This window comes from Bos mutus, chromosome X (genome assembly GCF_027580195.1).
Source record: "Bos mutus isolate GX-2022 chromosome X, NWIPB_WYAK_1.1, whole genome shotgun sequence".
Lineage (NCBI taxonomy): Eukaryota > Metazoa > Chordata > Mammalia > Artiodactyla > Bovidae > Bos > Bos mutus.
The window spans coordinates 75,921,649-75,948,449 of record NC_091646.1 but is presented as its reverse complement, the minus strand read 5'-3'; the positions used below and the strand labels follow the sequence as shown (position 1 = coordinate 75,948,449).

The following is a 26,801-nucleotide window of genomic DNA, read 5'->3' as shown; positions in this document are numbered from 1 at the left end:
AACTGTAAACTCTCAATCCTTGCCTCCCTTACTTCCCCTTGGCAGCTACAAGTCTGTTCTCTGTCTCTTGAGTTTGTTTCTGCTATGTATATAAGTTCATTTGTGTCATATTTGAGATTTCACGTATAAGCGGTATCATATGGCATTTGTCTTTGTCTGATTTACTTCACTTAGTATGATAATCTCTTAAGTCCATCATTGTTGCTGCAAAAGGCATCATTTCATTCTTTTATATGGCTGAGTAGTATCCATTGTATATATATATATATATATATTTATATGTGTGTGTGTGTGTGTAAGAATCCTGAAATCTACCCTTTTATTAATAGCAAATTTCTAGTATACAATACCATATTATTAACTATAATCATGTAGTACATTAGATCTCTAGAACCTATCCTACAAAACTGCAACTTTCTCCACTTTGACCAGCATCTTACTATTTTCCATGACAATTGTTAACCACTGCATTTTCTTTTTTCAAGATTGTTTTTGACTATTCAAATTTTAGAATTGTTTTTTCTATTTTTGTGAAAAATGTCATTGGAATTTTGATAGGGATTGTATTGAATCTGAATCTGTATAGCACAATATTGATTCTTCCAGTCAATGAATACAGGATAGCATTCCATTTATTTGTGGCTTCTTTAGTTTATTTCATCAGTGTTTTATACTTTTCAGTGTACAACTCTTTTACCTCCTTGGTTAAACTTATTTCTAAGTATTATATTCTTTTTGTTGCTATTATAGATGAGATTGTTTCCTTGATATCCTTTTCAAATAGATCATTGTTGGTGTAAAGAAACACTACTGGTGTTTTTTGTTTGTTTGTTTTTCCATGCCGAGAGGCATGTGGGATCCTACTTCCCTGACCAGGGATTGAACCTAGGCCCCCTAAATTAGGAGCTCGGAGTCTTAGCCACTGGACCACCAGGAAGTCTTCCTCTCTCATTTCTGACTTTGAGTCTTCTCTTTTCCCTAGTCAGTCTAGTTAAGGGTTTGTTGATATCCCACCTCCACAAACGCACTAAGTTTTTTTATTTTTCTACTGTGTTTCAAGAAAATTAGAGATACCAAGGGAACATTTCATCTAAAGATGGGCTCGATAAAGGACAGAAATTGTATAGACCTAACAGAAGCAGAAGATATTAAGAAGAGGTGGCACGAATACACAGAAGAACTGTACAAAAAAGATCTTCATGACCAAGATAATCACAATGGTTTAATCACTCACCCAGAGCCAGACATCCTGGAATGTGAAGTCAAGTGGGCCTTAGAAAGCATCACTATGAACAAAGCTAGTGGAGATGATGGAATTCCGGATGAGCTGTTTCAAATCCTGAAAGATGATGCTGTGAAAGTGCTGAACTCAATATGCCAGCAAATTTAGAAAACTCAGCAGTGGCTACAGGACTGGAAAAGGTCAGTTTTCATTCCAATCCCAAAGAAAGGCAATGCCAAAGAATGCTCAAACTACCGCACAATTGCACTCATCTCACACGCTAGTAAAGTAATGCTCAAAATTCTCCAAGCCAGGCTTCAGCAATATGTGAACCATGAACTTCCAGCTGTTCAAGCTGGTTTTAGAAAAGGCAGAGGAACCAGAGATCAAATTGCCAATATCTGCTGGATCAAGGAAAAAGCAGAAGAGTTCCAGAAAAACATCTATTTCTGCTTTATTGACTATGCCAAAGCCTTTGACTGTGTGGATCACAATAAACTGTGGAAAATTCTGAAAGAGACCACCTGACCTGCCTCTTGAGATACCTATATGCAGGTCAGGAAGCAACAGTTAGAACTGGACATGGGACAACAGACTGGTTCCAAATAGGAAAAGGAGTACGTCAAGGCTGTATATTGTCACCCTGCTTATTTAACTTATATGCAGAGTACATCATGAGACATGCTGGGCTGGAAGAAGCACAAGCTGGAATCAAGATTGCCAGGAGAAATATCAATAACCTCAGATATGCAGATGACACCACCCTTATGGCAGAAAGTGAAGAGGAACTAAAAAGCCTCTTGATGAAAGTGAAAGTGGAGAGTGAAAAAGTTGGCTTAAAGCTCAACATTCAGAAAACGAAGATCATGGCATCCGGTCCCATCACTTCATGGGAAATAGACGGGGAAACAGTGGAAACAGTGTCAGACTTTATTTTTTGGGCTCCATAATCACTGCGGATGGTGATTGCAGCCATGAAATTAAAAGATGTTTACTCCTTGGAAGGAAAGTTATGACCAACCTAGATAGCATATTCAAAAGCAGAGACATTACTTTGCCAACAAAGTTCATCTAGTCAAGGCTATGGTTTTTCCTGTGGTCATGTATGGATGTGAGAGTTGGACTGTGAAGAAAGCTGAGCACCGAAGAATTGATGCTTTTGAACTGTGGTGTTGGAGAAGACTCTTGAGAGTCCCTTGGACTGCAAGGAGATCCAACCAGTCCATTCTGAAGGAGATCAGTCCTGGGTGTTATTTGGAAGGACTGATGCTGAAGCTGAAAGTCCAACACTTTGGCCACCTCATACGAAGAGTTGACTCATTGGAAAAGACTCTGATGCTGGGAGGGATTGGGGGCAGGAGGAGAAGGGGATGACAGAGGATGAGATGGCTGGATGGCATCACCGACTCGATGGACATGAGTCTGAGTGAACTCCGGGAGTTGGTGATGGACAGGGAGGCCTGGCGTGCTGTGATTCATGGGGTTGCAAAGAGTTGGACAGGACTGAGTGATGGAACTGAACTGAACTGACTGTGTTTCTATTCTGTATTTGATTTATTTCTACTCTGATCTTTATTATTGTCTTCCTTCTGTAGCTTTGAGTTTAGTTTGTTTCCCCTAGTTTCTTGAGATATAAAGTTAGGTCATTTAGTTGAGATCTTGTTTTTAATGTAGGCATTTACACCATAAACTTCCCTCTTAGTCTGATGTTGAGTCCCTCTACTGAATTTTTCAAGTCAGTTATTGTATTCTTCAGCCCTATGATTTCTGTCTGGTATTTAAAAAAATATTATCTCTTTATTGAAATTCCTACTTTGTTCACGCATTCCTCTCCTGACCTCAGTGAGAATCTTTATGACTGTTATTTTGAATTCCCTGTCAGGGGAGTCACTTATCTTCATTTCATTAGGGGGCAGTTTCTGGAGATGTATCTTCCTCTTTTGTTTGGAAGTAAAACATCGGTTTCTTCATTTTCCTTGACTCCCTCTGTTGGCTTCTGTGCATTAGATAAAGCAGCTGCTTCTCCCAGTCTTAACAAACTTGCCTTGTGTAGAGATGAACCTCACCCAACTTACCCAGCCAAAGATTCAGAGTGCCTCTCAAGCCTTTGTGCTTGTGCAAACCACCATCTTTGTTCTTAGTGGGGCCCCAGGAGACTAGGGTGTACCTAGTCCTTTCAGTGCTGTAGAAGCAAGGCAGATCCTCACATGCCTGTTCAGTCTCCCAAAAGACTACTACTTGCCTGCCTGTTCAGCTCACAGTGGCAAGCTAATTTGTTTGTTTTGTTTCTTGTCTGTTTGCTGCACTGAGTCTTGTTTGCTGTGTCTGGGCTCTAGCGTGCAGGCTCAGTAATTGTGGCACAGGGTTTAGTTCCCCCATGGCATGTGGAATCTTCCCCAATCAGGAATCAAACCTGTGTCCCCTGCAATCGCAGGTGGATTCTTAACCACTGGACCACCAGGGAAGTCCAAGCAGGTTAATTTGAAGCTTAACATTATATCTACTACTGTGGGCAAGAATCCCTTAGAAGAAATGGAGTAAGCCTCATAGTCAGTGAAAGAGTCTGAAATGCAGTACTTGAATGCAATCTCAAAAACGGCAGAATGATGTCTGTTTGTTTCCAAGGCAAACCATTCAATATAAGTCTATGCCCCAACCAGTAAAGCTGAAGAAGCTGAATTTGAATGGTAAGTAATGCTCAAAATTCTCCAAGCCAGGCTTCAGCAATATGTGAACTGTGAACTTCCTGATGTTTAAGCTGGTTTTAGAAAAGGCAGAGGAACCAGAGATCAAATTGCCAACATCCATTGGATCATGGAAAAAGCAAGAGAGTTCCAGAAGAACATCTATTTCTGCTTTATTGACTATGCCAAAGCCTTTGACTGTGTGGATCACAATAAACTGTGGAAAATTCTGAAAGAGATGGGAATACCAGACTACCTGATCTGCCTCTTGAGAAATTTGTATGCAGGTCAGGAAGCAAGAGTTAGAACTGGACATGGAACAACAGACTGGTTCCAAATAGGAAAAGGAGTACGTCAAGACTGTATATTGTCACCCTGTTTATTTAACTTCTATGCAGAGTACATCATGAGAAACACTGGACTGGAAGAAGGACAAGCTGGAATCAAGATTGCTGGGAGAAATATCAATAACCTCAGATATGCAGATGACACCACCCTTATGGCAGAAAGGGAAGAGGAACTAAAAAGCCTCTTGATGAAAGTGAAAGTGGAGAGTGAAACAGTTGGCCTAAAGCTCAACATTCAGAAAATGAAGATCGTGGCATCCGGTCCCATCACTTCATGGGAAATAGATGGGGAAACAGTGGAAACAGTGTCAGACTTTATTTTTCTGGGCTCCAAAATCACTGCAGATGGTGACTGCAGCCATGAAATTAAAAGACGTTTACTCCTTGGAAGGAAAGTTATGACCAACCTAGATTCAAAAGCAGAGACATTACTTTGCCAACAGAGGTCCATCTAGTCAAGGCTATGGTTTTTCCTGTGGTCACGTATGGATGTGAGAGTTGGACTGTGAAGAAGGCTGAGTGCTGAAGAATTGATGCTTTTGAACTGTGGTGTTGGAGAAGACTCTTGAGAGTCCCTTGGACTGCAAGGAGATCCAACCAGTCCATTCTAAAGGAGATCAGCCCTGGGATTTCTTTGGAAGGAATGATGCTGAAGCTGAAACTCCAGTCCTTTGGCCACCTCATGCGAAGAGTTGACTCATTGGAAAAGACTCTGATGCTGGGAGGGATTGGGGGCAGGAGGAGAAGGGGACGACAGAGGATGAGATGGCTGGATGGCATCACTGACTCGATGGACATGAGTCTGAGTGAACTCCAGGAGTTGGTGATGGACAGGGAGGCCTGGCGTGCTGCGATTCATGGGGTCGCAGAGAGTCGGACACGACTGAGGGACTGAGCTGATCTGATCTGATGAAGACCTACAAGACCTTCTAAAACTAACACCCAAAACAGAAGTCTTTTTCATCATAGGGGACTGGAATGCAAAAGTAGGAAGTCAAGAGATATCTGGAGTAACAGGCAAATTTGGCCTTGGAATACAAAATGAAGCAGGGCAAAGGCTAACAGTTTTGTCAAGAGAATGCACTGGTCATAGCAAACACCCTCTTCCAACAACACAAGAGAAGACTCTACACATGGACATCAACAGATGGTCAATACTGAAATCAGATTGATTATATCCTTTGCAGCCACAGATGGAGAAGCTCTACACAGTCAGCAAAAACAAAACTGGGAGCTGACTATGGCTCAGATGATGAACTCCTTATTGCCAAATTCAGACTTAAATTGAAGAAAGTAGGGAAAACCACTAGACCATTCAGGTACGACCTAAATGAAATCCATTATGATTATACAGTGGAAATGAGAAATAGATTCAAGGGATTAGATCTGACAGATAGAGTGCCTGAAGAACTATGGATGGAGGTTCATGACATTGTAGAGGAGGCAGTGATCAAACCATCCCCAAGAAAAAGAAAGGCAAAATGGTTGTCTGAGGAGGCCTTACAAATAGCTGAGAAAAAAAGAGAAGTGAAAGGCAAAGGAGAAAAAGAAAGATATAAACATCTGAATGTAGAGTTCCAAAGAATAGGAAGGAGAGATAAGAAAGCCTTCCTAAGTGATCAATGCAAAGAAATAGAGGAAAACAACAGAATGGGAAAGACTAGAGATCTCTTCAAGAAAATTAGAATTGGGGGCAGGAGGAGAAGGGGACGGCTGAAGAGAAAATGAGAGATACCAAGGGAACATTTCATGCAAAGATCGGCACAATAAAGGACAGAAGTGGTATGGACCTAACAGAAGCAGAAGAGATTAAGAAGAGGTGGAAGGAATACACAGAAGAACTATACAAAACAGATCTTAATGACCCAGACAACAACAATGGTGTGACCACTCACCTAGAGCCAGACATCCTGTAATGTGAAGTCAAGTGGGCCTTAGGAAGCATCACTACGAACAAAGCTAGTGGAGATGATGAAATTCCAGTTGAGCTATTTCAAATCTTAAAGGATGATGTTGTTAAAGTGCTCAATATGCCAGCTAATTTGGAAAACTCAGCAGTGGCCACGGGATTAGAAAAGGTCAGTTTTCATTCCAATCCCCAAAAAGGGCAATGTCAAAGAATGTTCAAACTACCGCACAATTGTGCTTATCTCACACACTACCCAAGTAATGCTCAAAATTCTCCAGGCCAGGCTTCAACAGTATGTGAAACATAGACTTCCAGATGTTCAAGCTGGATTTAGAAAAGGCAGAGGAACCAGAGATCAAATTGCCACATCTGTTGGCTCATAGAAAAAGCAAGAGAGTTCCCAAAAAACATTTACTTGTTTTATTGACTACGCCAAAGCCTTTGACTGTGCGCATCATGACAAACTGTGGAAAATTCTTCAAGAGGTGGGAATACCAGACCACCTTACCTGCCTCCTGAGAAATCTGTATGCAGATCAAAAAGCAACAGTTAGAACTGGACATGGAACAATGGACTGGTTTCAAATTGGGAAAGGAGTACGTCAAGGGTGTATGTTGTCACCCTGCTTATTTAACTTATATGTAGAGTTCATCATGCGAAATGCCAGGCTGGATGAAGCTCAAGCCGAAATCAAGATTGCCAGGAGAAATATCAGTAACTTCAGATATGCAGATGACACCACCCTTATGACAGAAAGCAAGAAAGAATTAAAGAGCCTCTTGATGAAAGTGAAAGAGGAGAGTGAAAAAGTTAGCTTAAATCTCAACATTCAGAAAACTAAGATCATGGCATCTGGTCCCATCACTTCATGGCAAATAGATGGGGAAACAATGGAAACAGTGAGAGACTTTATTTTTGGGGGGCTGCAAAATCAGTGCAGATGGTGACTGTAGCCATGAGATTAAAAGACACTTGCTCCTTGGAAGAAAAGCTATGACCAACCTAGACAGCATATTAAAAAGCAGAGACATTAGTTTGCCGACAAAGGTCCATCTAGTCAAAGATATTGTTTTTCCAGTAGTCATGTATGGACGTGAGAGTTGGACTATAAAGAAAGCTGAGGACCGAAGAATTGATGCTTTTGAACTGTGGTGTTAGAGAAGACTCTTGAGAGTCCCATGGACTGCAAGGAGATCCAATCAGTCCACCCTAAAGGAAATCAGTCCTGAATATTCATTGGAAGGATTGATACTGAAGCTGAAACTCCAATATTTTGGCCACCTGATGGCAAGGACTGACTCATTGGAAAAGACCCTGATGCTGGGAAAGATTGAAGGCAGGAGAAGGGGATGACAGAAATGAGATGGTTGGATGGCATCACCAACTTGATGGACATGAGTTTGAGCAAACTCTGGGAGTTGGTGATGGACAGAGAAACCTAGCGTGCTGCAGTCCATGAAGTCGCAGAGTTGGACACGACTGAGCAACTGAACTGGACTGAACTGATCTTTGGGCAGCAGGTGGGAAAGTCAGGTCATTAAATTTGCAGTCTATCCCCTTCAGGGAGGAACTACAATCTGGGTGTTTTTGCCTTTTTTTCTGTGCTGAACCAGGGGGAGTAGCCATAAGTAGTATTTGTGCACCCATTTAAAAAGAATGCTTTGTCCTCTGTGGTCATGGGAGACTTACAAATACTGAGCCCTGTTTGCTCTCAAAACTAGATGATTTAACCCTCAGTTTTGAAGCTATTTTTTTTTGCCAGGTATAGAATTCTAGACTATCTTTTTTTTTTCAGTTCATTAAAGATGTAAGTTCAGTGGATCATTTTTAATTTTCCGTGTCTCTCATTGAGTTTTTGAGCTTGTAGAATACCATTATAGTAACTTTTAATGTCTTTCTCTGCTAATTTTAATATCTGTGTCAAATCTGGGTTGGTTTTGATTGATTATTGTTTTTATATTTTCCTGCCTTTTCTGGTAAGCTTTGATTGGATGTCAGATACTGTGAATTTCATTTTGTTGGGTGCTGGATACTTTTGTATTACTATAAATGTTCTTGAGCTTTGTTTTGGAATGTAGTTAAGTTTCTTAGAAATATTTCTATCCTTTCAAGTCTTGCCCTTAGGATTTGTTAGATGGGGTCCTGACCAATGCTCAGTCTAAGATTGATTATTCTCCTGAGACAGTTATTCTGAGGCAAGACCTTCCTGAGGACTTTACCCAATGTTTGATGAATTAGGTGTTTTTCCCAGTCTGACTGGTGGGAGCAGGACCTATTCTTGTTCCTGTGTGAGTCCCAGGCACTGTTCCCTCTAATCATTTCAGATGGTTCTTTCTGTGGCCTCAGGTGTTCTTTTCACATGCATGCACTGATTAGTACTCTTCTGAATACTCAGGGGTACTCTCTCCAGTTCTCCAGGGTTCTCTGTATTAGTCAGCATTCACGCAGAGAAACAGAACCAGCAGGAATAGTCTAAAACAATAGGAAACAATCTAGAATAATGTTTGACCACACTTCTGGATACTGTAACCTACTCAAGTGGACACATAAAAAATTAACTGTAACATTCTCTGCACATTTTTTTTTCACTCTTTGGTACTTTGTTCTATCATCTCTAGTTGATTCAATCTTCCAAGAGACTCAGCTCCAAATCCTCAACTCAGGGAGTCAGTTGGGCTCCGCCTCACTTCCTCCACCCTGTGCCATGGCCTGAACACTTTTTCAAGGCAGCCTGGGGGAATCCTAAGTACTCACCTCATTTGTTTCCCACCTCTCAGTGCTTGGTTGCCTGCTGTTCAGTGCTTAAAACCTGCTGCTTCAGGAATTCTCTGGGGGCACAGTGGATAAGAATCCACCTGCCAATTCAGGGGACATGGATTCGATCCCTGGTCCAGGAAGATTCCACATGCTGTGGAGCAGCTAAGCCCATGCACCACAACTGTTGAGCCTGTGCTCTAGGACCTGAGAGCCACAACTTATGAGCCTCTGTGCCACAATTACTGAAGTCCACACACTCTAGAGCCAACTGGTCACAACTACTGACCCTGTGTGCAGCTCCTGAAGCCTGTGTGCCTAGAGCCTGTGCTCAGCATTGAAAGGAGCCACCACAGTGGAGAAGCCCACGCACCACAACTAGAGCATATCCCCCTCTCTCTGCAACTAGAGAAAACCTGCATGCAGCAATGAAGACCCAGTTCAGTTCAGTTCAGTTGCTCAGTCCTGTCTGACTCTTTGCGACCTCATGGACTGCAGCATGCCAGGCTTCCCTGTCCATCACCAACTCCCAGAGTTTGCTCAAACTCATGTCCATCGAGTTGGTGATGCCATCCAACCATCTCATCTTCTGCCATCCCCTTCCCCTCCTGCCTTCAATCTTTCCCAGCATCAGGGTCTTTTCCAATGAGTCAGTCCTTGCCATCAGGTGGCCAAAATATTGGAGTTTCAGCTTCAGCGTCAGTCCTTCCAATGAATATTCAGGACTGATTTCCTTTAGGATGGACTGATTGGATCTCCTTGCAGTCCATGGGACTCTCAAGAGTCTTCTCCAACACCACAATTCAAAAGCATCAATTCTTCGGTCCTCAGCTTTCTTCATAGCCCAACTCTCACATCCATACATGACTACTGGAAAAACAATATATTTGACTAGATGGACCTTTGTCGGCAAACTAATGTCTCTGCTTTTTAATATGCTGTCTAGGTTGGTCATAGCTTTTCTTCCAAGGTGTAAATGTCTTTTAATTTCATGGCTGCAGTCACTATCTGCAGTGATTTTGGAGCCCCCCAAATAAAGTCTCTGTTTCCATTGTTTCCCCATCTATTTGCATGAAGTGATGGGACCGGATGCCATGATCTTAGTTTTTTGACTGTTGAATTTTAAGCCAACTTTTTCACTCTCCTCTTTCACTTTCATCAAGAGGCTTTTTAGTTCTTGTTCACTTTCTGTCATAAGGGTGGTGTCATCTGCATATCTGAGGTTATTGATATTTCTCCTGGCAATCTTGATTCTGGCTTGTGCTTCATCCACCCTGGCATTTCGCATGATGTACCCTGCATATAAGTTAAATAAGCAGAGTGACAACATACACGCTTGACATACTCCCTTCCCAATTTGGAACCAGTCCATTTTCCCCAGTCTTTTTCTTATTTTTAAGTTTATTTATTTATTTTTTTACTTTACAATATTGTATTGGTTTTGCCATACATCAACATGCATCTGCCACGGGTGTACACCCCAGTCTTTTTCTAACTGTTGCTTTTTGACCTGCATATAGATTTCTCAGGAGGCAGGTAAGGTGGTCTGGTATTCTCATGTCTTGAAGAATTTTCCACAGTTTGTTGTGATCCACACAGTCAGAGGCTTTGATGTAATCAATAAAACAGAAGTAGATGTTTTTCTACCATTCTTTTTGCCTTTTCTATGAGCCAACAGATGTTGGCAATTTGATCTCTGGTTCCTCTGCCTTTTCTAAATCCAGCTTGAACATCTGGAAATTCACAGTTCACGTACTTTTGAAGCCTGGCCTGGAGAATTTTGAGCATTACTTGGCTAGTGTGTGAGATGAGTGAAATTGTGCAGTAGTGTGAACATTCTTTGGCATTGCCCTTTTTTGGGATTGGAATGAAAACTGACCTTTTCCAGTCCTATGGCCCAGCATAGCCAAAAATAAATAAATAAATAAGCAATGAATATAGCAGTGTGTACATGATAAAGAAGCCCCCTATTGTTTCATTCATTCTGTCAGGTTCCTTTGATTGTTTCTTGTGGGAGTACAAATCTGGTCCCTGTCTATATTTGATGGAAGCAGAACCAGAATCATACATTCTTCTCCAATATAACTGCTCAATATGACTTAGAAGAAATCTAGACAAAACCAAATAATTTACTTTCAAATAACTTGGGCCCTTCAAAAAGGTCTTAATTGGGTTTCAATAAATCTAAATGAAAGTAAGTACTTACATGAAAACAAGCTCAGGGACTTCCCTGGTGGTCCAGTGGTTAAGAATCCACCCTCTAATGCAGGGGACTCGAGTTCAGTCCCTGGTTAGAGAACTAAGATCCCACATGCTGTGGGGCAACTAAGCCCTTGTGCCACAGCCACTAAGGCTGCACTCTAGAGCCCACTTGTCACAACTAGAGAGAAGCCCGGGCGCTGCAACCAAGAGCCCCCAGCAAAGACCCTACGTGCCCCGACCAAGACCCAGCGCAGCCAAACGAATAAATAAATAAATATTTTTTAAGAAGATCAGCCTCTAAAAAAAAGAAAAGAAAGAAAGCAAGCTCAGAATCTGCATTCTTCTTCAAAGTAATTTCTCAATACCAGTTAGAATAAAATCTAATGAAACTAGCAGTTTCTATGTAAATAGTTTAGAATCACATATTTCCTGTAAATAAACTCTTTACAGTGAGTTAAAGTAAATCTAAGTGAAACTAAGAGCTTTATTTTATTATTTACTTATGGCCATGCCACCTGGCTTGTCAGATCTAGTTCCCTGACCAGGGATTGAACCTGGGCCCTCGGTAGTGAAAGTGCAGAGTCCTAACCACTGGACCTCCAGGGAACTCCCAAGAGCTTTATTTTAAAACACATTCAGAATCAGAAATTTTTCTTAAAAGCACTACTTTTATGGATAGAGTAAATGAAAGTGAAACTAAGCTGTATATGTTTAAATAAGCACAGAATCACACATAATTCTAAAAAATTATGCATGTGGTGATTTAGTGCAACTTAAATGGAATTAAGCAATATAAATGAAAACAAGCTTAGAATCACACATTTTTCTTAGAAGTAAATCCCCAGTGTAAATTAGGGCAAACTTAGACGAAAAGAAGCAGTATGTTTTAAAACAAGCTCAGAATCTCAGTTTCTTTGCCAAGGAAACAAATTCTTGAAAGTTAGAGCAAATTTAGATTAATCTAAGTAGTATAAGTAAAAATGTGCCCACAATCACACATTCTTCTCCAAAGTAGCTACTTACTGTGATTTAGAGTAAACTTTGATGAAACTTAGCAATATTTGTGAGGACAAGGTCAGTGAAAACATTAAAATAACACATTTTTCTTAAAAGTAACTTCTTATGACTAATTAGAGAAAATCTTTTTATTATTAACAGTATATGTAAAAACAAGATCAGAATAACACATTTTCTTACAAAATAAGCATAGGATCAGGTTTAGAGATAATGTTAGTATCAACGTTATGGCCAGATTTAGGATCAGGGTAAGGTACAGGATCAGGGAAACAGTTAATTTCATGATTAGTGTCAGGTTCATGGTCAGAATTAGAGTGAGTGTCAGTTTCAGAATCACTATCAGGATGAATCAAGCTCATTGTCAGGGTCAGAATTAGGGTTTAGTATTAACTTCAGGGTCAAGATTAGAGTTAGATGTAAAGTTACGTCAGGTTCTCAGTAAGGGTTAGTGTTCTGGTTAGGTTTCAGTCAGGGTCAGGTTCATGATTAGGGATAGGTTTAGGGTAAAAATCAAGTTTAGGATTAGGCTAAGGGTTAGAGTCAGGGTCATGATCAGGTAATGTTTAGGCTCTAGTTTATGGTTAGTTTTAGGGTTAGGGTTTATAGTCAAGTTTAAAACTAGGTTTTGTTGTTGTTCAGTTGCTCAATTGTGTCTGACTCTTTGAGATCCCATGGACTGTAGTCCACCAGGCCTCCCTATCCTTCACCATCTCCTGAAGCTTGCTCAAACCCATGTCCATTGAGACAGTGATGCCATCCAACCATCTCATCCTCTGTCATCCTCTTCTCCTCCCACCCTCAATCTTTCCCAGCATCAGGGCCTTTTCAAACGAGTCAGCTCTTCCCATCAGGTAACCAAAGCACTGGAGCATCAGCTTTGGCATCAGTCCTTCCAATGACAAGTTAGGATTGATTTCTTTAGGATTGACTGGTTTGATCTCCTTGCAGTCCAATGGCTGCTCAAGAGTCTTCTCCAACACCACAGTTCAAAAGCATCAATTCTTTGGCACTTAACCTTCTTAAGTTGGTGATGGACAGGGAGGCCTGGCGTGCTGCGATTCATGGGGTCACAAAGAGTCAGACACGACTGAGCGACTGATCTGATCTGATAACCTTCTTTATGGTCCAAATCTCACATCCATACATGACCACTGGAAAAACGATAGCTTTGACTTTAGGGTTATGATTAATGTGAAGGTTGAGTTCATGGTCTGAATCAGTGTTTGGGATTAAGTTTAGGATGAGGTCCATATTTAATTGTTCGATTTTGGGGTTAGGGTTAGGTATGGCTGAGAAAGAGGGCCAAGAAGCTCCTTACTTGAGGTTGGTTAGATAGCTGGCTACAACTGGGATTGGGGGAGCACGTCTTGGGGATTAAGATCACCCCAGTTCCACAGTAGGCATTTTCTAAAAGGTCTCTGAGTCCTCTGTGTTGAATTCCATGGACTTCCCACAGATATCCCCCACAGTCTCTGCACCCCTTGCACAGGCTCTTGAGGCCTCTTGGTACTAGTCTGGCCCCTCTTAGACCTCCTCAGGTTGGGATTGGAGGTCAGAGGACAATCAGAACTATGCTAGGCAGCTAGCTATGTACAGGTCAGGGAGCATAGTGTTGGGCTTCAGATGGCCCTGTGGTCTGCTGAAATTCTACCTGATATGCTTCTTCCTGTACAAAAAAGATCTTCACGACCCAGATAATCACGATGGTGTGATCACTGACCTAGAGCCAGACATCCTGAAATGTGAAGTCAAGTGGGCCTTAGAAAGCATCACTATGAACAAAGCTGGTGGAGGTGATGGAATTCCAGTGGAGCTCTTTCAAATCCTGAAAGATGATGCTGTGAAAGTGCTGAACTCAATATGCCAGCAAATTTGGAAAACTCAGCAGTGGCCACAGGACTGGAAAAGGTAAGTTTTCATTCCAATCCCAAAGAAAGGCAATGCCAAAGAATGCTCAAACTACCACACAATTGCACTCATCTCACATGCTAGTAAAGTAATGCTCAAAATTCTCCAAGCCAGGCTTCAGCAATACGTGAACCATGAACTTCCAGCTGTTCAAGCTGGTTTTAGAAAAGGCAGAGGAACCAGAGATCAAATTGCCAACATCCGCTGGATCATCAAAAAAGCAAGAGAGTTCCAGAAAAACATCTATTTCTGCTTTATTGACTATGCCAAAGCCTTTGACTGTGTGGATCACAATAAACTGTGGAAAATTCTGAAAGAGATGGGAATACCAGACCACCTGACCTGCCTCTTGAGAAATCTGTATGCAGGTCAGGAAGCAACAGTTAGAACTGGACATGGAACAACAGACTGGTTCCAAATAGGAAAAGGAGTACGTCAAGGCTGTATATTGTCACCCTGCTTATTTAACTGATATGCAGAGTACATCATGAGAAATGCTGGGCTGGAAGAAGCACAAGCTGGAATCAAGATTGCTGGGAGAAATATCAACAACCTCAGATATGCAGATGACACCACCCTTATGGCAGAAAGTGAAAAGGAACTAAAAAGCCTCTTGATGAAAGTGAAAGTGGAGAGTGAAAAAGTTGGTCTGAAGCTCAACATTCAGAAAACGAAGATCATGGCATCTGGTCCCATCACTTCATGGGAAATAGATGGGGAAACAGTGGAAACAGTGTCAGACTTTATTTTTCTGGGCTCCATAATCACTGCGGATGGTGACTGCAGCCATGAAATTAAAAGACGTTTACTCCTTGGAAGGAAAGTTATGACCAACCTAGATAGCATATTCAAAAGCAGAGACATTACTTTGCCAACAAAGTTCATCTAGTCAAGGCTATGGTTTTTCCAGTGGTCATGTATGGATGTGAGAGTTGGACTGTGAAGAAGGCTGAGCGCCAAAGAACTGATGTTTTTGAACTGTGGTGTTGGAGAAGACTCTTGAGAGTCCCTTGGACTGCAAGGAGATCCAACCAGTCCATTCTGAAGGAGATCAGCCCTGGGATTTCTTTGGAAGGAATGATGCTAAAGCTGAAACTCCAGTCCTTTGGCCACCTCATGCGAAGAGTTGACTCATTGGAAAAGACTCTGATGCTGGGAGGGATTAGGGGCAGGAGGAGAAGGGGACGACAGAGGATGAGATGGCTGGATGGCATCACTGACTCGATGGACGTGAGTCTGAGTGAACTCTGGGAGTTGGTGATGGATAGGGAGGCCTGGCGAGCTGCAATTCATGGGGTCGCAAAGATTCGGACAGGACTGAGCGACTGAACTGAACTGAACTGACTGATGCTTCTTCCTTCACTGCAGGGATTCTCAAGGACTCAAGTCTTTTCAAATGCAAATGACTTCTCCTAGATGATAACCAAAACCAAGATGTCACTGGGTTGCGGTAACCTCGTTAACTTGCTGCAGTTTGAGGATGAGTTTCATCTGGAGGTAGGGACCAGCCTTGAATGTCAGAGCTTTCTACAAAAAGGCCTCTTCTTCTCCTGAAGAGGCCCCCAGGGCTCCTGGCACTGGTCCTACTGATTGCAAAGGTAGGAACCCAGGGCCCCACAAGCTTATCCTGTTTGGAAGCCATCAAAGGGCCAGGAAGCCTGTCCTACTACTCTCTGACCTCACCTCTGAGAACTGGGGCTGGGAAGCAACAGGGTTGATGTGAAAGAGTTAGCCTCCTGAGGTGTGAGGAGCTTGATCTGAGGCTTTTCCTAGAGCTAGATGTCTGGAGGGGACCTCCTAAAAGGCCTCTGCACCCTGTGTGGAGGTCCAGGGGAGCTGAGAAAGTCAGTCAACTTTCCAGACTACAGCATGAGAGAGTGACAGTGTTAGGCTGGAGAGGATGGAGCTTAGATGAGGTTTCAAATGGTCCCTGTTCCATAGGAGGGTCCCCTGAAAGATTTCTTTATACTTCACATTGGCTCATGGGATCATTGCATGAGATTCCTTTGCTCCTTTACATGATAAACTGGAGCACAGATCACTGGTAGTTATTGGAAGACTAGCTGGATACAGAGAGGGGGGTTTCTTGGGGCCCCAGATCCATCCAGTTCCTACATTGCCCCTCCTGAAAGGCCACTCACTGCACCCACCAGGGAGAACCCCAGACTTGACTTGTGCTATTTTCATGAATTCTTTTCTCCCCTACATAAGAAATGAGGCCACAAAGTGTCCAGGTGCAGGTTGTGTGTCTAGCCAACTCTGTCAGGAGAACATGTGCTTATATTTGGGTTTACCCCTTTTTCCCAGTGGGTCCATCCTAAAAGGCCTCTGTACCCTTGATGTTGGCCCCAGATGTTGTGCCACTGCTCCCCAACTTCCTCTACCCAAGAAAGGGGGCTTCTAGGTGCCTGGGTCATTAACAACAGACCAACCAGCCACAGAAGGTAGGAGGGGCCTGCTCAGAGTCTCTAATTGTTCCTGGTTTTTCTAGGATCAGTCCTGAAGGGACTCTGTATCTTCTCTGGCAGACTCCAGGGTCTACCTTTGCTAGTCTCTCCCTGTTCCTTTCTCCTCTGCCTGAGAAATGGTACCATGAAATGTTTGGTTAAGATCAGGTGGTTAAACCCGCTTTGGTGATCACTTGTGGAAGTTGGGACTTAGCCTCTTCACTGAAAATTGGAGCCTTCATCTCATGACTAAGAACAAGGACTTAGATCCTGGAGCTGAAATTGGGACTTAGCACTTGGATGGGGAGTGGAGGTTTGGCCTCTGGTGGAGAAATTGGGGAACTTATTGATCATGGCACAGGATGGGAGGCAGAGTGCCTGACTTGATTTTTGGCAGGAGAGGTCAGAACTTGGCCTCTGTAGGGAGAGACTGGAATCTAGTCTCTGAAGCATAAAGTAGGAGATAGATTCTGGAGCTATATGTGTGGAATTAGCTTCTGGAGGTGGAATTGGGGCAGTAGTAGTTGGCAGCAGAGGTTGGGAGTTGGTATCTGGCAGGAGGGAGACAGGATCTAGTGCCTGGTATGAGGAGCTGGTGTTACTGCCTGGCCTGAGGACCCTGGACTCAGTGTCTGATGGGTGCAGGTCAATGTCCAGAACTGTAAAAGGTGGCTCAGATGGTAAAGAATCTGCCTCCAATGCGGGAGATCCAGGTTCTATCCTGGGTCGGGAAGATCCCCTGGAGAAGGGACTGGCAACCCACTCCAGTATTCTTGCCTGGAGAATTCCATGGACAGAGGAGCCTGGCGGGCTACAGTCCATGGGGTCACAAAAGAGTTGAACATGACTGAGAGCGACTAACAGTTTCACACTGAGATTTTACCCTACTTGCAAGCTAACATGCTATCCTGTTTCAAGCAGAAGACATGAGACTCCTGGGTCAGAGATAAAGGACTTTACTATTCACAGCAAAAGCAGTAGCCAAAGAGCTAGCATAGCGTTTGAACTGGTTCTCCAAGCAGGTAACACAGGTGAGCCTAGATACATGCCTGTGCACATAGTGGAAAGGAACACTAAATGTTGGGTATTAATTGCTCATTGGAAAAGACTCTGATGCTGGGAGGGATTGGGGGCAGGAGGAGAAGGGAACGACGGAGGATGAGATGGCTGGATGGCATCACTGACTCGATGGAGGTGAGTCTGAGTGAACTCCGGGAGTTGGTGATGGACAGGGAGGCCTGGCGTGCTGCGATTCATGGGGTCGCAAAGAGTCGGACATGACTGAGCGACTGAACTGAACTGAATTGCTCCAAAAAGCAGCAACAAGCCTGCTTTTTGTCTGGAAGGAAATATTACCTCATTTCTCAAGGGAGCTTGCTGCAAACACAACTCTGAAAAATAAACTGAGTTAAGAGTAACTAGGGCCTTGCATTCTTGGCATGTCCAGCAAGAAATGTACAGGTACCCTCAGGGATAATAAAAGATTTCCCTTTGATAAGTCAAAGTGACCAGATGATCTGCTTTGGGGTTTGACAAGATGTTTTGATTCAGGGGTTGATCTGAACTGTGCATTTGTGGGTTAAACAGATGTCTTGATTCACTGCCAAGTAGATGTTATTTTAGAAGTTTCGTTGACTAGATGGCCATCTGGGCAGCTAGCCAGAAAAGACTCAAGATAGTGCAAGGGGGTTGTTTGTCATGGGAAAGACTTCCACTGCCAGGGGAGGGGGCTAGAGCCTGGGTCCCACTAGGTTGAGTTTCTGGGTCTAGGGGTCTTGGAGAGAGGAGAGTCACTCTGGAAACTTGGGATCACCTGAAATTCTAGATTTGCTCCTCAAAGTCCTTAGACAAGCCACCTTAGTCCCTGGAGCTCCTCTGATATTTCACCACTCTCTGATCTACCTTGAATGACGTGCCTCCTCAGCCATTCCACTGCTGTCACTATTTGGAAGTGAATGGGTTAAGAGCTGAGCCAGCTGAATTGGGGGAAGGAAAAGGTGTCCTATTTTGTGCTTCAGATCATCCCTGGTCCTGATGGTCTACAATAAAGCTTTCCATACCCTTCATGGAGTGCTGGGAGTCTCCTCACCCCAGCCTGGTTGCTCTCTGAACTCCCTTGAGAAATGAAGGTAGGACAGGACCAAGCGGAGATCAGACAACTAGAGGACTGCAGTGAAGACTGGGGCAGAAGGCTGGGTGAGGCTTCAGATCCACCATGCTTGCGTGAGATCTCCAACGAAAAGGTCTTTGCAGATTGAGCTTGAGCCCAGGTGTTCATAAACAACTTTATGGAGTTGCTTTCCCCAACAACTGATCTGCATGTGCATGGATTGGATCTTGATTAAAGATCCAAAGATTTTGAGAACTGAGCTAATGCTGTACCTCTCCCCTGGTTCCAGACTCACCACTGGGGAATACACACATGAGACAGATCTGAATAGCACTGAAAAGCTTGTGAAAACTGAACTGACACTGGAACCACACTCGCAGAAGATAGGATGGAACCTGTGGACTGAGCTTAACCATGAAGATTGTCTGTTAAACAAATGTATCAACATTCTTCTGGCTTCCCTGCTGGCTCAATGGTAAAAAATCTGCCCAATGCAGGAGATGTGGGTTTGATTCCTGGGTTGGGAAGATATTCTGGAGAAGGAAATGGCAACCCACTCCAGTCTTCTTGCCTGGGAAATCCCATGATAGAGGAGCCTGGTGGGCTACAGTCCATGGTGTCACAAAGAGTTGGACACAACTTAGTGACTAAAACAAAAAAAGCAATCAGCAGTCTTTATAGGATTTAAACAAGACCTAGAGTCTCATAATGTAATATTCAAAATGTCCAGGATACAATCCAAAATTACTCAGCGTATAAAGAACAATGAAATATTTGATTCAAGTGGGGAATGACAATCAACAGGTGCCAAGAATGAGATAATGCAGATGTTGGAATTATCTGCTAAGCACTTTATAAAAATGATTGAATGAGCAATCATGAAAATTCTCAAAACAAATATGAAAATGGAAAGCATTGGAATATAAAAAAGACATAAAAATTAACCATTTTCATTTGTTTCTATGCATTTTTAAATTTCTTCTGTTATTTATTGTTTATTCAGAAGCATGTTGTTTAGCCTCCATATGTTTGTACCTATGGGATTCAGTAAAAGCAGTGCTAAGGGGAAGGTTCACAGCAATACAAGCTTACCTCAAGAAACAAGAGAAAAATCAAATAAATAATCTAACTTTACACCTAAAGCAACTAGAAAAAGAAGAAATGAAGAACCTCAGGGTTAATAGAAGGAAAGAAATCACAAAAATTAGGGCAGAAATAAATGAAAAAGAAACAAAGAAAACTATAGCAAAAATCAACAAAACTAAAAGCTGGTTCTCTGAGAAGATAAATAAAATAGACAAACCATTAGCCAGACTCATCAAGAAAAAAGGGAGAAGAGTCAAATCAACAAAATTAGAAATTAAAATGGAGAAATCACAACAGACAACACAAAAATACAAAGGATCATAAGAGACTACTATCAGCAACTATATGCCAATGAAACGGAAAACTTGGAAGAAATGGACAAATTCTTAGAAAAGTATAACTTTCCAAAACTGAACCAGGAAGAAATAGAAAATCTTAACAGACCCATCACAAGCATGGAAATCAAAACTGTAATCAGAAATCTTCCAACAAACAAAAGCCCAGGATCAGGCAGTTTCACAGCTGAATTCTACCAAAAATTTAGAGAGGAGCTAACACCTATCCCACTCAAACCCTTCCAAAAAATTGCAGAGGAAGGTAAACTTCCAAACTCATTCTATGAGGCCACCATCACCCTAATACCAAAACCAGACAAAGATGCCACACAAAAAAAAAACTACAGGCCAATATCACTGATGAACATAGATGCAAAAATCTTCAACAAAATTCTAGCAAACAGAATCCAACAACATAATAAAAAGATCATATATCATGACCAAGTGCGCTTTATCCCAGGGATGCAAAGATTCTTCAATATTTGCAAATCAATCAATGTGATACACCACATTAACAAATTGAAAGATAAAAACCATATGATTCTCTGAATAGATGCAGAGAAAGCCTTTAACAAAATTCAACATCCATTTATGATAAAAAAAAAAAACCCTCCAGAAAGCAGGCATAGAAGGAACCTTCAATATAATAAAAGCCATATATGATAAACCCACAATAAACATTATATTCAATGGTGAAAAATTGAAAGCATTTCCCCTAAAGGCAGGAATAAGACAAGGGTGCCCACTCTCACCACTACTTTTCAACATAGTTTTGGAAGTTTTAGCCACAGCAATCAGAAGAAAAAGAAATAAAAGGAATCCATATTGGAAAAGAAGTAAAACTCTCACTGTTTGCAGATGACATGATCCTCTGCATGGAAAACCCTAAAGACACCATCAGAAAATTGCTAGAGCTAATCAACGACTATGTAAAGTTGCAGGATATAAAATTAATACACAGAAATCCCTTGCATTCTTATACACTAACAATGAGAAAACAGAAAGTGAAATCAAGGAAACAAGTCCTTTCACCATTGTGATGAAAAGAATAAAATACTTAGGAATAAATCTACCTAAAGAAACAAAAAAACTATATATAGAAAACTATAAAACACTGATGAGAGAAATCAAATGACACAAATAGATGGAGAAATAGACCATATTCATGATTCAGAAGAATCAATGTAGTGAAAATGAGTATACTACCCAAAGCAAACTATAGATTCAATGCAATCCCTATCAAGCTACCAATGGTATTTTTCAGAGAACTAGAACAAATAATTTCACAATTTGTATGGAAAAAGAAAAAACCTCAAATAGCCAAAGCAATCTTGAGAAAGAAAACTGGAACTGGAGAAATCAACCTGCCTGACTTCAGACTATACTACAAAGCTACAGTCATCAAGACACTATGGTACGGGCACAAAAACAGACATATACACCACTGGAACAAGATAGAAAACCCAGAGATAAATCCATACATCTGTGGACACCTTATATTTGACAAAGGAGGCAAGAATATACAATGGAGAAAAGACAATCTCTTTAACAAGTGGTGCTGGGAAAACTGGTCAACCACTTGTAAAAGAATGAAACTAGAACACTTTCTAACACCATACACAAAAATAAACTAAAAGTGGATTAAAGATCTAAATGTAAGACCAGAAACTATAAAACTCCTAGAGGAAAACATAGGCAAAACACTCTCTAACATAAATCACAGCAGGATCCTCTATGACCCACCTCCCAGAGTAATGGAAATAAAAACAAAAATAAACAAATGGGACCTAATTAAACTTAAAAGCTTTTTCACAACGAAGGAAACTATAAGCAAAGTGAAAAGACACCTTCAGAATGGGAGAAAATAATAGCAAACAAAGCAACTGACAAAGAATTAATCTCAAAAATATACAAGCAGCTCCTGCAGCTCAATTCCAGAAAAATAAACGACCCAATAAAAAAATGGGCCAAAGAACTAAACAGACATTTCTCCAAAGAAGACATACAGATGGCTAACAAACACATGAAAAGATGCTCAACATCATTCATTATCAGAGAAATGCAAATTGAAACCAGAATGAGGTACCATCTCATACCTGTCAGAATCACTATCAAAAAGTCAACAAACAATAAATGCCGGAGAGGGTGTGGGGAAAAGGGAACCCTCTTACAGTGTTGGTGGGAATGCAAACTAGTACAGTCACTATGGGGAACAGTGTGGAGATTCCTTTAAGAACTGGAAATAGAACTGCCATACAACCCAGCAATCCCACTGCTTGGCATGTACACAGAGGAAACCAGAATTGAAAGAGACACGTGTACCCCAGTGTTCATTGCAGCACTGTTTACAATAGCTAGGACATGGAAGCAACCTAGATGTCCATCAGCCGATGAATGGATAAGAAAGCTGTGGTACATATACCCAATGGAATATTACTCAACTATTAGAACACATTTGAATCAGTTCTAATGAGGTGGATGAAACTGGAGCCTATTATACAGAGTGAAGTAAGTCAGAAAGAAAAACACCAATACAGTATATTAACACATATATATGGAATTTAGAAAGATGGTTACAATGACCCTATCTGTAAGACAGCAAAAGAGACACAGATGTATAGAACAGTCTTTTGGACTCTGTGGGAGAAGGCGAGGGTGGGATGATTTGAGAGAATAGCATTGAAACATGTATATTACCATATGTGAAACAGATGACCAGTCCAAGTTTGATGCATGAAACAGGGCACTCAAAATCCAGTGGGACAATCCTGAGGGATGGGATGGGGAGGGAGGTGGGAGTGGGGTTCAGGATGGGGGACACATGTACACCCATGGCTGATTCATGTCAATGTATGGCAAAAACCAGCACAATATTGTAAAGTAATTAGCATCCAATTAAAATAAATAAGTTAACTTTTAAAATTAACCAAATGGATATTTTAGAACTGAAAAATAAAACAGCAGCAAGAACAAAAAAAATCACTGGATGGACTCAACAGCAGAATAGGGATAACAGAGAAATTTAAAAAGCTAGTGAATCTGAAGCTAGATCAGTAAAAATTATCCAACCTGAACAAGAAAGAAAGAATTTTGAAAAAAATTAACTGAACTTCAGGAACTTGTGGTAAAACAATAAAAAGTCTAATATTCAGGTAATTGAAAGCCCAGAAAGAGGAATATGAGGCAGAAAAATATATTTTAAGAAACAATGGATCCCCCGAACTTCTCAAGTTAGGTAAAACACATAAACCTATAGATTTAAGATGCTGAGCAAACCGTAAACAAGATCAACCCAAATAATTCATCTTCAGACACATTATAATCAAAATGCTCAAAACTAAAGACAGATTGAATAATCTTGAAATCAGTGAGAGAAAAATGACTCTTTGCCTGTAGTGGAACAATGATTTCAACTATTGAAGATTTCTCATCAGAAACCATGAAAACCAGAAGGAGATGGCACATTTTTAAACTGCTAGAAGGCTGAAAGAAAAGAACTATCAACCATGAAGTCCATATCCAGTGCAAATAGCCTTCAGGAGTGAGGGTGAAATAAAGACATTCTCCTACAAAGAAAAATTAAGAGAAATCATAGCCAGCATATCTATTCTAAAAGAATTGCTAAAGGAAGTTCTTCAGACAATAAAAATAATATAGGAAGGAAACTTGGAATATCAGAAATGAAGAACAACAAAAATGGTAAGTATCTTGGTAAATATAGCATTCTTCTCTTGAGGTCTTTCAAACATGCTTGAGAGTTCCCTGGTAGCCCAGTGGTTAGGATTCTGGGCTTTCATCACCGTGGCCTGAGTTCAGTTCTTGATTGGGGAACTGTGATCTCACAAGCCACATGGCATGGCCAAAAAAAAAAAAAGAAGAAGAAGAAGAATAGAATATGCTTGATAGTTGAAAGCAAAAAATTTAACACTGATGATATAAATATGGTATGTAGATATAGTATGTATACAGATAGAGTATACAACACACTTATAACATGAAGGAAGAAGGGTAAAGGGACGTCTATGGTGGTGAAATTTATACATTCCAATTAAGTGACAAAACATTGATTCTAAATACACTACGAAGAATTAACTATGTATTTTATAATCCCCAAAGTAGTCATAAAATTAATGTAAACAGATATAGTCAAAATCATGATAGACACAAGAATAAGTTCAAATAACCCAAAAGAAGGCAGGGAGGAGTAAACAGAGGAGTGTTAAACAGGAAAAAAGAGAGAGAGAGAGAAAGCACATAATAAAATGACAGACTAAATTCCAACATATCAGAAACTATACCAAGTGTAAATAGTTTAAACACATCAATTAAAATATGAGATTATTAGATTTTAAAAATGTCTCAACTTACACCTGAAACTAACACAATATTGTAAATTAATTATTCTTCATTTTTTAAAATACTCAATTATATGCTATCTAGAAGAAACTCATTTCAAATATGATATAGGTACTTGAAAAGTAAAAGTTTGGAAAAAGATATAACATGCAAATATGAACCAAAAGAAACTGACAAAGTAGACTTTGGAACCAAGAAAATTACCAGGGATAAAGAGAGACCTTACATATTGAAGAAGAGTCAATTCACCAAGAAGACATACAATTCTAAAGGTATATGCACCTAACAACAGAGTTCCAAAATACACAAGGCCAAAACTTTCAGAACTGAATAGAGAAACAAATCCAAAATTATAGTTGGAGATTTCAACACTCCTTTCTCATTAATAGAATTAGAAGATAAAAACTCAGAAAGGATGTAAAACTGAACAACACCATCAACTGAATCTAACTGACATCTGTAGAACACTCCACTCACAACAGCAGAATATACATTTTCCTCAATGCACATATAATACTTAGCAAGGTCCTAAGGTCCTTACCTAGGTCCCAAATCAAACTTCAGTGAATTTCAAGACCTGAAATTATAGAATGTATGCTCTCTGACCATAATGAAATTAAACCTGACGTCACTGCCAAAAAGAACAATAAAGCTCTCCAATCATTTGGAAATTAAGCAGCACTATACCTGTGGTGGATTCATTTTGATATTTGGCAAAACTAATACAATTTATAAAGTTTAAAAATAAAATAAAATAAATTTAAAAAAGAAAGTCTCAAGGAAATTAGAAAATATTTTGAACTTAAAAAATGGAAATACAACATATCAATCTTTGTGGGCTTCAGAAAAAAGCAGTGCGGGAAAAAATCATAGCATTAAATGCTTATTTTAGAAAAGAAGAAATGTCTCAAGTTCATAATGTAAGATTCTAACTTAAGAAGCTAGAAAAAGAAATAAACATATATACAAATAAACATAAACAGAAATAAAGCAGAAGGAATAAAATAATGAAGACAGGATAAACTGATTAAATAAAAAAATTGGTTCTTTTAAAAGATTAATAACCGGATAAGCTTCTGGAAAGACAAAGAATAAAGAGAAGATACAAATAATTGGTACCAGAGGAAAAGGGGGATGTTATTACAAACCTCATGGACATTATTAAAAAATATGGAAACACTGTGAACAACACACAAAAATTTGACAATTTATATGAAAATGAACAGTTCCTTGAAAGCCAGAAACTAGCAAACCTCACCAAGATTAAATAGATAACCTGAGTAACCTTAAAATTACTTAAGAAAGTTTGAAAAACCTTCTGAAAAAGAAATTTCCAGGTCCAAATGGCTTCACTGGTGCATTTTGCTAAGTATTTATAGAATAAATAACCATAGATAAACACCATCTTTTCCAGAGAATAGAAGAGGAAAAACTACTTTCTAACTCATTTTCTGAGGCTATTATTATCTTGATATCAACACCAGACAAAGATAGTAGAAATAAACTAGAGACAAATATTCCTGATGAACACAGATGCAAAAATCCTAAACAAAATTTTAGAAGGTTGAATCTAGTAATATACAAAAAGAATAATCCAGGGCAAGGTTTATCCCAGGAATAAAAATCTATCATAGCGATGTCTAAAAAAGAAAAGCCATATGATCATATCAACAAATGCAGAAAAAATTGATAAAATCCATCCATACTAATAATAATAATAACTCTCAGCAAACTAAACTAGAACAGAAATTCCTCAACCTGAGAAAGGCCATCTACAAATTACTACAGCTAACATCATATTTAATGAACAAAGACTGCATGCTTTTTTCCTAAGACTGGGAATAAGGCAATGATATCCACTCTTACTATTCTTATTCAAAATAATACCAGCAGTTGTAGTCAGTGCAATAAGGCAAGAAAAAGAAGTTAAAATGTACATATTATAAAGGACAAAATAAGACTGCCTACTCACAGAAGACATGATTATGTATTCAAAGAACCTCAGAAAACCTATAGAGATAGTCAAGGTAGTAATAACTAATAAGTGAGTTTAGTGAAGTCATCACATGCAGGGTCAACCTACAAACACCAATCATAATTTGTGAGCAATGAACAACTAGAAACAAAAAATTTAAATAATAATGATACTTATGATAGCTCCAGAAAATGAAATACTTGGATATAAATCTAACAAAACATGTATAAGATTTGTATGCTGTAAACTACAAAATGGTGATGAAACAAGTCAGACAAGATTAAATAATTGGAAAGACATGTCATGTTCATGGATTGGAAGAATCAAAATAGTAAAAATGCCATTTCTCTTCAAATTGTTCTACAGATTTAAAGCAATTTCAATTAAAATTGCTCCAGGATTTTTCTGTAGATATAGTCAAGTTGATTCTAAAATTTATATGGAAGGCC

General features: G+C 40.2%; 1 non-coding gene across 1 annotated transcript; it reads right to left on the bottom strand.

Annotated features, from left to right (window-relative positions):
- Positions 1-11,651: 11,651 nt before the first annotated feature.
- Positions 11,652-11,724, bottom strand: TRNAE-UUC (transfer RNA glutamic acid (anticodon UUC)). The gene has a single exon. It is a non-coding gene; the product is annotated as a tRNA-Glu (tRNA).
- Positions 11,725-26,801: the final 15,077 nt, after the last annotated feature.